This window comes from Canis lupus, chromosome 20, assembly GCF_048164855.1.
Source record: "Canis lupus baileyi chromosome 20, mCanLup2.hap1, whole genome shotgun sequence".
Classification (NCBI taxonomy): domain Eukaryota; kingdom Metazoa; phylum Chordata; class Mammalia; order Carnivora; family Canidae; genus Canis; species Canis lupus.
Window position 1 is genome coordinate 7,352,156 of NC_132857.1, and position 14,805 is coordinate 7,366,960.

General features: G+C 36.8%; 1 long non-coding RNA gene and 1 pseudogene across 12 annotated transcripts in view; one reads left to right on the forward strand and one right to left on the reverse strand.

Moving 5' to 3' along the window:
• Positions 1-14,805, forward strand: part of LOC140611659 (uncharacterized) — a 355,437-nt gene that overhangs the window by 206,400 nt on the left and 134,232 nt on the right. Inside the window, exon 6 of one of the 12 annotated variants that reach the window (XR_012012760.1) lies at positions 6,077-6,173. The exons of the other annotated variants lie outside the window; for them this stretch is intronic. This is a non-coding gene — a long non-coding RNA (uncharacterized lncRNA). The remainder of the gene's footprint in view (positions 1-6,076; positions 6,174-14,805) is intronic. 12 annotated transcript variants of the gene reach the window in all.
• On the reverse strand, positions 11,035-12,349 carry LOC140611545 (trifunctional enzyme subunit beta, mitochondrial-like; annotated as a pseudogene).

The following is a 14,805-nucleotide window of genomic DNA, read 5'->3' on the forward strand; positions in this document are numbered from 1 at the left end:
TGATTTAAAGTATCTAGTTTATGGACATGGAGTTCATAATATTTCCTTTTTATCATTCTAGTATCCACTGAATCCGGAATGATGCCCTCCCTTTCATTTCTGTTATCAGCAATTTGTGTCTTCTCCGTACTTGAATAGCCTGGTGAAAGTTTGAATTTCCCCACATACCATAGTCTTCAGACTCCTATTTTAAGGCCTTGAGGAACAAAGGTTTAGAAACATGTTTTGATGGGAATGTTTTGGAATTATATGATTTAAATGAGATATAAACATGAGTACTTATTAAATTTCCTATCCCCCCCCCCAAAAAAATAAATTTCCTATCCCTTACTTTGCTTCCCATTCTTTTCCACAATTTACTGTCCCAGCCTCCTTGTAATTAGTTTTATTTATGCCTCCTCACTGAAGACACAATTCATTCTATTTCCTAAGATATATTCATGGCTGACAGTGCTTGTGCTCAAGCTCCTCTAGACCCTCCATTCAGTGAGGTTAGGAATTAGTCACCCTTTTAGAGACTAATTTTCTTGCCTCCTGTCAGATTTCTTTTCTCATGAAATAATAAAATATGTTCTGCTATTTTAATATGAATTCAAACATCACTGTAAGCAGCAATTTCAATGCTCAAATACTTCTAATAGCCCAGGGTAACCTTTTATGAGTTCAACAAAGGAGAAATATGTACTTTTGGTGGAGTTTTATTTTATATTTATTTACCAATAGCGGGAGTGCATAGGCGACTATGCTTTCTTTGCTTATAGATGTGATTTAATCAAAAGTCAAGGCACCTGCTTGTATTCATGAGTCCCTTCAGGCCAGGGTCGTGTGGGCATTCTAGGGACAGTGGAGTCACTCCTGCAATTTAAAAATATCACAATACCTTCCATTTTACCCATTCTATTAGGTGTTTTCTGAATATAGAGTTTTTGTTTTGATTTGGGTTTTGTTTTAGGATTTTTCTTCCTCTACTTCTTCTCAAATTAGCACCTGTTCTAAGAGGAAAGTTCACCTGGCTCTACTGCAAAGAGAAAGTGGCTTTAGATCCACGTGTCTGTCCTTTTTCTGTCCTATGGGTCTTTGGTAATGGCTGTAGCAATGTATTATGCTAAATACTAGGTCCCCTGCCAACTTTAACTGGGTAGCCCTTGTTGGCACTGCCAGACTTCTGTGATACAGTCACAACCTCTATTTATTTATGTCTTAAATCATCCCATCTCTCCATTTTTAGTCACCTTCCCCATTCCCGTGATAAAGGACCTTTACAATGGCAGGTCTACTGACTCTCTGTGTCTCCCACAGGCAGCAACAGAGGAAAAACTCTTATTTAAATACAGGGGCTTGGGGATCCCTGGGTGGCGCAGCGGTTTGGTGCCTGCCTTTGGCCCAGGGCGCGATCCTGGAGACCCAGGATCGAGTCCCACATCGGGCTCCCGGTGCATGGAGCCTGCTTCTCCCTCTGTCTGTGTCTCTGCGCCTCTCTCTCTCTCTCTGTGACTATCATAAATAAATAAAAATAAAAAAAAATTTAAAAAAATAAATAAATAAATAAATACAGGAGCTTAGAGAATTGTGGACGCAATCCCTGGTGGCACACGCCTCTGTTGAGCCTGCCCCAGATTATCGCACACACACTCTAAAAACCAGGCTTCTCCACAGAATCCAAAACGAGAACAGGGATAATGTCTTCTTATTCTATTTCAATCAGACAGCCAAAGCAAAATATCACAAATTAGGTGTCTTAAACAACAGAAATGCATTTCCTCACAGTTCTGAGGCTGAAAGTCCAAGTTCAAGATATCAGCAGGGTTGATTTCTTGTGAGGCTTCTCTCCTTGGCTTATCAAAGGCCTCCTTCTTGCTGTCTCTAGATTGTTGTAGATGGCTTTCCCTCCATGCAAGTGTACAAGTGGTCTCTCTTTATGTGTTATAAATTTTTCATATTGGGCAGCCTGGGTGGCTTGGTGGTTTAGCACCACCTTCAGCCCAGGGCCTGATCCTGGAGACCCGGGATTGAGTCCCAAGTAGGGCTCCCTACATGGAACCTGCTTCTCCCTCTGCCTGAGTCTCTGCCTCTGTGTGTGTGTGTGTGTCTCATGAATAAATAAATAAAATATTAAAAAAAAAATGTTTTCATCTTATAAGGTCACCAATGGTTTGGGGCCCATCCTAATGGTCTCATTTTAAGTTAATTATCTGTTTAAAGGCCCCATCTTCAAATATAGTCACATGCTGAGGTCCTGATTAGGACTTCGGTATATGAATTTGGGAGAAAATAATGCAATGCATAACATCTATGTATATATGTATCTAGCTATTCATTCATCCATCTATCATCTATCTAATCATTTCTACTCTACCCCAACTGCAGGCTTTTGGATCTAAAAAGGACCTTTTCATTTCACCTACCTCCATTCCTTTTTTTTTTTTTTTTTTTTTTGGTCTCACTCTAAGAATCACTAAATTTTTAAAAACTCCCCTTTTCTTCCTCTTGATTTCCTGTGTCATAGCTTCCTCTTTCCCATCACTTGGGGACTTGGACATAGGAGAGTTTGAAGTATACACTGACAATATTATGGTACTTATGTATCTCCTCTTCTTACAAATAGAACATCATAAAAAAAACAAATAGAACATCATATATATGTAATAATAAAATATTTATAATTATATATAATAGTCCTTGTATTTATACAATATTTCTGATACTTGCTGAAATAATATAAATAGTGGAAAACAAATATATTAGCAATCTACAAAACAGAGTAAACTGCAGCTATGAATTATAAGTAAGCAAGAAAATGATATTTTAAAACATTTTAGTGCTTTTAACATTTTTAAAACCCCAACGATTCTTTGCTTTATAATGTGAAAAAGCACTATAGATTATATCAAATAATTCTTCAAATCTCAAGAGGAATTACACATTTTCCCCTTGAGTAGATAAATGTTCATCTTAATCTCCTGGGTATGGTTTTCTGTAGTAATCTCCACTTTTCCCACATCTCAATGGTATCTTTAAACATAGTTTAAAGTTTTTAATACACTGTGAATTTCAGTAATTGAGTTTGCCTCAAACACTGAATTACATTATGTGAGAATATGTACAAGGAGGATTAAAAATAACAAAGAGGATTTAAAATACATAAAGCTATCAGATCTAACTCTACCTCAGAATTTTCATCTTTATTGTTAAGTTGTTAATATTGTGCAAATGCCTTAAACCTACTGTAGCTTAATAAGAAAAATATTCTCATTCTGTTAAGGATAAAATTAACTCAGCTTAAATGATAGCGATTCATTTAACTAAGAATAATTTGACTATAAACTTAGAGAAAATATAATTTCAAAATGGGTAAGTTTTTGAATCCAGACTAATGTTAAACCAAATAGACTTTACCCAAGAAGACAGATTGAAGTCACAATGATCATTCTATATTGTAGTAGTAATTTATGTGTAAAATATTTGTTTACTATTTTTAATATATTACCAAACATTCCTAGATTTTACATAGCACTTTAAATGTACCTAAACCATAAAAGATGCAAAATCATACAGATTATTTATTCTTTACCTATTTTTAAAGTAAAGACTCATCATAATTGGGTATGGGAATCAAAAGAGTTAATCACAGTTTAATAAAAGATAATAGAGTTTTCAACATCCTATAAATGACCAACAAGGAATCATTTGTACCAAGGTGTGTCATATTCAATTCTTGTTGCAACATAGATGTATATTGATAGATAGATAATGGATGGATAGATAGATAGATAGATAGATAGATAGATAGATGATAGATAGATGATAGATGATAGATGAGTATAGATGTAAGTAGGCGATAGAAAGATAGGTAGTTAACAAATGACTGGATAGATAAATATTTCAGAAGAAACTGAAGCACTATATTCCTTGAAAATATCTTAGGAATTTAGTATTTAGAAATTCTAAATACTTAAATGTGTGAAAATTATAGGAGGAAACAGCCAGGTGCTGGTGAAGTTTTTTTCCCCATGTTTGGAAATTAGAACAGTTTTCATTGAAAAGTAGAAGGATTAGAATGAGTATATAAAGACTAAAATTGGTCATAATAGCATTTACTGATACCCTTTTCTCAATTCCTTAGTTCTGTTAAAAATGCTTTCTGTCAAGTAACTGCTCCCCAATAATGTGAGATCTATTAATTTATAAATGACCATTTCCCCTTAAATGTGTCATTCTTCTTTTTTTTCCTATTGGACTGTTAGTAGTTTTCTTAATCACATAGCACTTCCTTATTAGCAAAATAAATAGGTTTTATATTTTCTTTTGGAATAGCTAGCATCCATAAAAAAAGGCTAGGAAGGAATGTCCACCTTTCTTTTGGGGGCAATTACATAGTTTGTCACCAGCAAGCATGTGCTCTCCAGGCTTCCTGAACTATTGATTGCAGTAATGGGTTTTTCACTGACGTGTCATTTTTCCACAAGACAAATTAAAGATCTCAGGAATAAGACTGACCAATCTCTGCATATGTGTTCTGGAGAATACTGACAGGAGATATCTTATGGCAAAAAAAAAAAAAAAAAAAAAAAAGAAAAAAGAAAAAAGAAAAAAGAAAAGAAAAGAAAGGAAAAGAAAAGAAGAAAAGAAAAGAAAAAAGAAAAGAAAAGAAGAAAAGAAAAGAAAGAAAGGAAAAGAAAAGAAAAGAAAAGAAGAAAAGAAAAGAAAAAAAGAAAAGAAAAGAAAAGAAAAGAAAAGAAAAGAAAAGAAAAGAAAGAAAAGACAAGAAAAGAAAAAAAGAAAAGAAAAGAAAAAGGAAAAGAAAAGAAAAGAAAAGAAAAGAAAAGAAAAGAAAAGAAAAGAAAAGAAAAGAAAAAGAAAAACTTCAGAGTACTGTAGAGGTCTTCCAAATCTTACTAAAACAGGGACTTTGACAATGGTTTCATTTTTCTCTTAAATACGTGATTTTTAAAAATGTGTTGTTATATTAAGACTTCTGTTTGTTCAGAGCAGTTTTAGGTTCCCCCAAAATTGAAAGGAAACGGAGGTTTCCCAAACTATCCTTACCCAACACATGTGAAGTCTCCCCCATTATCAACATCCCTCATTGAGGGGTACATTTCTTACAGTTGGTGAACCTACATTGACACAACATAATCACCCAAAGCCCATAGTTCTGACATGATGGTTCACTCCTGGTGTTGTATATGCTGTGGATTTGGATAAGTGTTTACTACCATGTGTCCGTTATTATAGTATGAAACAGAGCATTTTCACTGCCCTAAAATCGCCTTTGCTCCATTTGTTCATCCTTCTCTTCCCTCTTGCTACCTGCAACCCCTACTCTTTTTTATGTTTCCATTGCATTTGCCTTTTCCAGAATGTCATGGAGTTGGAATCATGCAGTGTATAGGTTTCTCAGATGGTCTTCTTTCACTTAGTAATATGCTTTTAAGGTTCCCCCATGTTTTTCATGTCTGATAGCTCATTTCTTTTCGGTACTGAGTAATAGTCCATTGTTAGATATAACAGTTTATTCATCCATTCCTCTAATGAGGGCATCTTGATTGCTTCCAAATTTTGGTAATTATTAATAAAGCTGTTATACACAACCATGTGCAGGTTTTGTGTGGACATCGTAGTTTTTCAAATCTTTCAGGTGAATGCCAGGGAGCATGATTACTGGATCATATGGTTAAGAGTAAACCTCCATACCATCTTCCCAAGTGGCTGTACCACCTTGCATAGTCACTAACAATGATAGAATTCATTCTGTTCCATATTCGCACTAGTATTTAGTGTTCATTGTTCTGAATTTTGGTCAACTAATAGGTGTATAGAGGTGTTTCATTTTAATTTGCATTTCCTTGATGATATGATATGGATTATCTTTCATATGCTCATCTGCCATCTGTATGTCTTTTGGGAGGAGTACCTGTTAAGGCCTATGGCCCATTTCCATGTCAGGTTGTCTATTTAATTTTTGTTGAGTGTTCTTTGTGTGTTTTGGATAATAGTCCTTTATCAGATGTCTTTTACAAATATTTGCTCCCAGTCTACAGCTTAGTCTTCTTGTTCTCTTCTTGGTCTTTCACAGAGCTGAAGTTTGTAAGTTTAATGAAGTGCAGCTTATCAATTTTGTTTTTCATGGATCAAGTCTTCAGTGTTGTACCTAAAAAATCACCATGTCTAAGGTAAACTAACTTTTCTCATATTATCCTAGACTTAGATGTATGTTGTGGTTTGAATTAATTTTTGTGAAGGCTGCAGGGTCTGTATCCAGATTCATTTATTTGTATATGGATGTGTAGTTCTAGCACCATTTGTTGAAAGGATGGTCTGCTCCATAGTACTGCCTTTGCTCCTTTGTAAAAATGAGTCAACTACATTATGTGGGTTTCCTTCTGTGCTCTCCCTTCTGTTCCACTGATTAATTTCCTGTTTTCCACCCCCCAATTTCAAGTTTTTTTAAATACTGTAGGTTATAGTAAGTCTTAAAGTCAGGTAGTATCATCCTCTAACTTTGTTTTTCAATATTTTGGCTATTCTGGGTTTTTGACGCCCCATATAAAATTTAGAATCAATTTGTCCATATATTCACAAAATAACTTGCTGCAATTTTGATTGGGATTGCATTGAAACCGTAGTTCAAAATGGGAAGAGTGAACATCTTGACAATATGAAGCCTTCCTGTACATGAACATGGACCATATCTCTCCATTTATTTAGTTTATCCTTTATATGGTTCACCAGTGCTTTATAGTTGTCCTCATATAGATCTTATACATATTGTTAGATTGATAACTATTACATTTTTTGAGTACTAATGTAAATGGCATTGTGTTTTTATTTTTTATTTTATTTTTTATTTATTTTTTAAAGATTTTATTTATTCATGAGACAGACAGAGACAGAGACAGAGACAGAGACACAGGCAGAGAGAGAAGCAGACAGAGGGAGAAGCAGGCTCCATGCTGGGAACCTGACATGGGACTCGATCCCAGGTCTCCAGGATCACAACCTGGGCTGAAGTCGGTGCTAAACCACTGAGCCACCTGGGCTGCCCGGCATTGTGTTTTTAATTTCAAATTCTACTCATTCAACTACCTGTTCTACTTATTCAACTACTACTACTATGTATCTACTTACTGATACATAGGAAAGCAACGGACTTCTGTATACTAATGTCTACTCTCTAAACTTATTATAATCATTTATTAGTTTTAGGAATTTTTTGCCAACTTTTTCAGATTTTTTACACAGATGACCATGTCATCTACAAAAATAATCTTATTTTTTTTCCTTTCTAATCTATATTTCCTTTATTTCCTTTCCCATCTTACTGCATTAGCTAGAACTTCCAGAACAATGTTGAAAAAAGAATGGTGAAAGGAGACATCCTTTCCTTGTTCTGACTTTAGTCGGAAAATTGAGTTTCTCATCATTAATTTTAATTGAGTTTCTCATCATTAGTTTTACATCATGTTGGCTGTAGGGTTTTTGTAGAAACCCTTTATCAATTTGAGGATGTTTGACTCTATTTCTAATTTACTGAGAGTTTTTGTTTTTGTTTTTTGTTTTTAATAAATGGTGGTTGGATTTTAGCAAATACTTCTTCTGCATCTATTGATATAATCATGTGATTTTGCTTCTTTGGTTCACTGATGAATTAATTAGCTTTTGAATTCTAAATCTGCCTTGCATATCTGAGATAAATTCCACTTGGTTGTGGTGTATAATTCCTCTTTGTATATTGATGGGCCCAAATTGCTAATATTTTATTGAGGATTCTTGATCATGAGAGACAGTAGTTTATAGTTTTCCTGTGGTATTTTTTTTGGTTTTGTTATTAGGGTAATGTTGGCCACATAGAATGAAGTAGGAAATATTCCCTCTGCTTCCATCCTCCAAAAAACATTGTAGATAATTGGTATAATTTATTCGTTAAGATTTTGTTGTAATTCATCAGTAAACCCATCTTGGCCTGGTGCTTCCTGTTTTAGAAGGTTGTTAAGTATTAATTCAATCTCTTCAATAGATATAAGGTTATTCAGATTGTCTGTTTTTCTTGGGTGAGTCTTGGCAAATTATGTCTTTAAAGGATTTTGCCTGTTTCATCTACATGGACAATTTCCTGGGAATGGCATTGTTCATAGTATTCCTTTATTATTTTTTAAATGTTTATAGGGTCTGTAGTGATGTCCTTACTTTCATTTCTGATATTAATAATTTGTGTTTTTCCTTTTTCTCTTAGTTACCTGGCTAAAGGCTTATCAATTTATTTTAGTTTTTCAAAGAAACAGCTTTTGGTTTTGTCAATTCAATCTATTGATTTCCTATTTTAAATTCCATTGATTTTTGCTCTAATCAGTAGTATTTCTTTTCTTCTACTTATTTTGTATTTAATTTGCTGTTCTCTTTCTAGTTTCTAACTTTGGGAATTTAGATTATTTTAGATCTTTCTTCTTTTCTTATACATACAATGCTATAAATTTCCCTATAAATACTGCTGTAGTTGCATCCTACAAGATTTGATAAATTCTTCCTTCATTTTCATTTAGGAAAAAAAAATATGTTTAAATTTCTCTTGAGATTTCTTCTTTGACCTATGTATTACAGGCATACCTGAAAGATATTGCAGGTTTAGCTCCAGACCACTGCAGTAAAGCAAATATCACAATAAAATGAGTCAAATGAAGTTTTAGTTTCCCACTACATATAGAAATTATGTTTATACCATATCAGAGTCTATTAAGTATGCAATATCATTATGTCTAAAAATGTACGTATCTTAAATAAAAAATAATTTTTTGCTAAAAAGTGCTAACCACCATCTGAGCTTTCAGTGAGTCATAATCAGTGATCCAAGAGCAGCATAACAAATACAATAATGAGAAAGATTGAAATACTGTAAATTTTACCAAAATTGGAGAGAGAGACATGTAGTAAGCAAATGCTGCTGAAAAAAATGGCACCCGTAGACTTGCTTGATGCAGGGTTGTCACACACCTTCAATTTGCAAAAAAAAAAAAAATGCATTATCTACAAAGTGCAACATAGTGAAGCAGAATAAAATGAAGTGTGTCTGTATTTAGAAATGTGCTGTTTACACTCCACATATTGTGGGATTTTCCTGTTATCTAATACTGATTTCCATTTTAATTCCATTTTGATCCAAGGGTAAATGTGGTAGGAATTTGTTTTCTTTTAAATTTGCTAAGATGAGTTTTATGGGCAAGAATGTGGTCTATATTGTTGAATGTGAAGCTTGAAAAGAATGTGCATGCTGATGTTGTAAGATTTAGTCGATAGATGTCAATTATATCCAGTTGATTAATGGTTTTGTGTTCAACTATGTCCTTAGTAACATTCTGCTTGCTAGCTAGTTCTATTTCGAAGAGATGTTCTTAAAGTCCCCAACCATGATAGTGGATTCGTCGATTTATCTTTGTAGTTCTATTAGTTTTTGCCTCTCACAGGTTGATGATATGTTGTTAGGCATATACCCAGTAAGAATTGTTATGTCTTCTTGGGGAATTGACCTTTTGTGTCACTACATAATGTCCTTCTTTAACTGTAATACATTTCCTTGCTGTGAAATCTGCTGCCTGAAATTAATATAGCTATTTCTGCTTTCTTTTAATATGTATTAGCATAGTGTATTTTCTCCATCTGCTTACTTTTAGTTTGTATGTCTCTTTATATTTAAAATGTTTTTCTTGGTGACTTCATTTAATTGGGCCTTGATTTTTATTCTTTCTGAGGATCTTTAACATTTGAATGGTGTATTTAGACCACTGGTTTTCAGTGATTATTGATATGTTTTGGCTCATATATACCATATTTGTTATTGTTTCCTATTTGATGCTTTTATACTTTGTCTTCCACACTTTTATACCTTTTGTAGTTTTAAATGATTCAACGTTTTATATGATTCAAATTTTTTTCATTGCTTAGCATATAGCATATATTTTGGGGGTTTTGCCCTAGGGTTTGTCTTTTTTTTCCCCCAAAGATTTTATTTATTTATTCATGAGAGACAGAGAGAGAGGCAGAGATATAGGTAGTGGGTGAAGCAAGCTCTATTCAGGGAGCCCGATGTGGGACTCGATCCCGGGTCTCCAGGATCATGCCCTGAGCTGACCGTGGCACTAAACCACTGAGCCACCCGGGATGCCCCTAGGGCTTGGAATAGATATTTACAGCTAATTTAAATCCACTTTCAAATGACAATATACCACTTCATCAATAGTCTGAGTATATTATCACAAAATAGACCTAATTCCTTCTTCTTGTTCTCTGTATCATTGCTGCCAATCTTTTCATTTATAAATTAGCATACAGAAGCACATAGGATACATACATAAGCATACAAATTCGAATATATTGTTGGTGTTATTATTTTTAAAAATGTATTGTTGGAATAATTAAGAATAAGAGGAAAGATTTTTTAAATTTTATTGTCACTTATTCCTTTTTTTTAATTATTCCTTTTTTAATGCTCTTCCTTTACCTAGATCTGAGTTTCTGACATATTATTTTCACTGTCTTTAAAAGACTTTTTTTAGAGACAATACTTCTCCACTTTGTTTTAGAGTCTGAATTATCTTTACATAATTAAGTTAATTTAGGCACACTAGTTTGCATTTTATAGAAAATAGTTATCTTTAGGTTACATACAGGAATGAGTATAATTTGCAAATGTTACAAAGATGATTCCGTTACAAAGATGATTCCAAATCTCAGCTAACCTCTCCCCTACATTGCAACCACTCATTTAGTCTTCAGTGAAAATAAAGACCAAAAATAATTGCTTAAACCTATCACTGTTTAGGATTCTGGTGGCTAAGTAATCCCTGAAAAAGCAGTATGCCATGATTATTAGAAAGCTCAGAAAACCAGCAAGCCTTAACTGAAAATAATTTAACAGAGGGCCACAAATTTTGTTTTCTTAAGAGGAGCTAGAAATTACAGATGTCATTTAGTAATGCGTTGACATGGCATTACCTAGTGTGAGTGTTGCACAGAAACTCCAGGGCACCTCTTCCTGATTTGTTACTTTATATAAGCTTCTACTGTCATAGCATGGTCCTGCTCCCCAGATGTATAGACAGTCACGAGGCAATAATGGCCTTCTTCCTCCTGTAATCTGTTGGCGGTTCCAAGACCAACCTACAGCCAATGGCTCCAAATAGGTATCCCAGGAACAGCCATCCAACCCAGTCATTAAACTTCTCTAAAGAAAGCAGTCTAACCTTGGTTTTTCTAACCATGTATTTTTTTGTAAACAAATTAGAATCCATGGCTTTCAAATTAGCCAAAATCTGACCTGAGAAAAACATCCCAAAATTCAAAAGCATCAGTATCAGTTAATCTTGCCTTCTCTAGAACTCCTGGAATAGCATATGTTGTCTGAGTAGAAGTTGATCTTTTTTTTTTTTTAGAAATTGATCTTTTGTATCCTAAGATATTTACACAAAATCCCTCAAAAAAATGCCCTCCATTTATAATCCATGGCCAGAGCTTTTTCATCTGCCATAATCAACACTGCTGATTCACCATCAGTCAGGAAAGAAATTGCAGCTGCCACTATACCACAGGGCTTGATGAATGTGGGTTTTGTTTGGCCATCTGCTCCAGGGAGAAAGGATGGATGGAATTACCTTTGGTAACTGTATCTTTTCATGGTACTCTTTAGGATACAACATCATAGAGGAGCCCTTCATCTTGTGTCCTTATGGTCAGGCTGTGGGAATAAAGTACATACTCGTCCTATTTCAGTCTGAAAAAGCAAAGGCAGTGACCATTTGCTCTGCAGAGAGCCCATTCTCTCACTGGTGGAGAAAGCCACCAGAAGGAGTTCAAGTGATAAGAAATTCAATTTGAATTTAGAGATTAAAAATAGTGATGGATCCAGAGTCTTGGCCTTGTTGAGATCAAGAATGATTTTCCTCATCTTCTTTGGTTGGCAAATAGAGATGTCCAACATTAACTCCAAAACACCTCCCACAAGTCCATCACATTGGCCAGAAGCAATGAAGCCAACACCTGTGGTCATGGCTTGGTTGGCAGAGATGCAGGCTCGTGTGAGCAGAACTCTTGTCAGAGAAGCCAGCTCCAAGGGCAGACTCTCCACCACATTGCTTGTGTTCACTTCCTGTGTAACTGTGCCAAACATGATATAATCAACAACTTCATTTGGAACACCGGTCTGATACATCAAACCCGATAGTGCTGTTCTAGCCAAGTCATGCAGTTTCAGGCACATGCCTGACAGCACAGGAGTGCAAACACCATCCACCACCTGGATATTCCTTATATGTATTGGGGTTTGAAGACTTTTCCCATTTGGATGCCTGGTAAAGCTCATAGCCAGGAGGACAGCTCATAGCTGGAAGGACAGCTCATGGTTGGAAGAAACAACTCAGTCTTCAAAGAAAATGTGAAGACTTTTTTTTTTTTTTTTTTAATAGTAGGAAGATTTTTAAATGTCTAAGTCAAGATGGAAGTCATCCTGAAGTCATCTCACCTAGTTTCCACCATCCTGGGTCTTACCTGAGTAAAAGGTCTAGAAGTGAGTGACAGGGCTCAAAAGGACCTAGAAGTGACAGGCCTAAAAAGGCTTCCTCCCACCAGTCAGCATCTTTGCAGGCTCCTGGGTCCTGGGGGTGCTGCCCTCTGGCTGTCTGACTGAAACCCGACATCCTTTCTCGGGCCTCCTTCCTTCCACTGGAGAAAGAGTCCTTTACACCACGTTAGTTAGACATGAAGGGCAGGAGGTGGCCCTCGACAGCATGGCATCGGGGTCTTACTTAGGCAGGTGGTGCACGGAGGAGCCTGCTGACCTTTGCAGCAGGAAGAACAGGCTCTGCAGGTCGCCTCAACCTGAAGTATCTCTGCCCTCTGGGGCCGGGGCCCTGGGTTAGGGGCAGTCAGCACACAACCTCCCCCTTGGGGCCGCCTGCAGGACCCTCCCCTGCTGAAGTCCCTGCAAGACCCTCCCCTGCTGGGGCCACCTCAGGACCCTCCCCTGCTGGGGTGCCTGCGGGGCCCTTCCCTGCTGGGGCCACCTCAGGACCCTCCCCTGCTGGGGCACCTGCGAGACCCTCCCCTGCTGAAGCCGTCTCGGGACCCTCCCCTGCTGGGGCGCCTGCAGGACCTTCCCCTGCTCCAGGCCGTCTGCCGGCAGGACCCTCCCCCACTTGGGTGAGGCCCCGGGGCAGCACCCCCAGGGCTGCACAGAACCCCTGAGGAGACCCAGGCAGCCTCAAGGCCCCCCTCTGTGTAACTATTTTTAACACTTCTTGCGGGACAGACCTCCTGGCCGCAAATTCTGTCGGGTTTTGGCTGTGTGAGGAAGTGTGTATTTCACCTTCACTTTTGGAGGATAATTTGACAAGGTACAGAATTCTAGCTTGGTGGTTTTTTTTTGTTTTGTTTTGTTTTGTTTTGTTTTGTTTTGTTTTGTTTTTTCCCTCTATGTGTTTAGATTTCACTCTCTTATGTTCCTGCTTGCATGGTTTCTTGAGAAGTTGGCTGTGATTTTTATCTTTGTTCCTCCATGGCTAAGGTGCTTTTTTTTTTTTTTTTTGGTTAACTAGGACTTCTATACCTTTGGTTTTCTGTAGTTTGAAAGTGATATGCCTGGGTGTAGGAGTTCTGTTTTTGATTTTTTGGCATTTATTCTACTTGGTTTTCCTTTTTTTCTTTCTTCCTTTTTTCTCTTTTTTTTTGTGCGTGTGTGCCTTAAATTTTATATATAAATATATGCAAGATATATGATATATATATGAGATATGAGATATCTCATATATATATGCATATTTTAATTGGAGTTGGCTTTGCCAACATATAGCATAACACACAGTGCTCATCCCCTCAAATGCCCACCTCAGTGCCCATCACCCAGTCACCCCATCTCCCCACCTGCCTCCCCTTCCACTACCCCTTGTTGGTTTTCAATGAGATTTGTGGATCTGTAGGTTGGTGTCTGACAGTAATTTGTGGGATATTCTCAGTCATTACTGTTTCTTCTGTTCCTTTTTTTCTTATGCTTTAGTCAGCAAGTTTTTCCAGAGGGCAGGCCTTGTTAAGAACAAAGCACCTGGGGACTCCTGGGTGGCACAGTGGTTGAGGGTCTGCCTTTGGCTCAAGTCATGATCCCTGCATCTCCCTCTGTCGGTGTCTCTGCCTCTCTCTGTGTGTCTCTTATTAATAAATAAATAAAATCTTAAAAAAAAATTAAAAACAAAAAACAGAACCGAGTGCCTGGAGTATTTCAAAATGGTTTTGCTCCCCCACCCCCAAGAAGACCAAGGGGATTTTTCTCTGGTATTTACTGTGAGAACCTGGTCAAGTTTTTGAAGTAAATCATAACAGAGTTGTGGAGGCCCTTCCAATAACTGGATTCCCTGAGAGCTTTTATTTTATTTATTTTTTTTTTAAGATTTATTTATTTATTCATGAGAGACACAGACTGAGAGAGAGAGAGGCAGGGACATATGCAGAAGGAGAAGCTAGTGCTGTGCCCAAGACTGCAAATCTGAGAAACCACCAAGGAGCCAACACTGATGCAAGCACACGAGGGTTTATTTGCAAGTTTGAGCTTGGGTCCAAGTATACCCGACACAGCGGAGCAGGGACTTGGACCCCGAAGTGGGTTACAGCTGGGTTTTTTATGGGCTGGTCTAGGGGACCTCCAGAAGGAGGGTGGGAATTTCTCAAGTTCTGTTTACATTCTGATATGGGGCTTTCAAGGGCATTGAGCTCTGTTCTCATTCTAATATGGAGCTTTCAAGGGCATTGAGCTCTGTTCTCATTCTAATA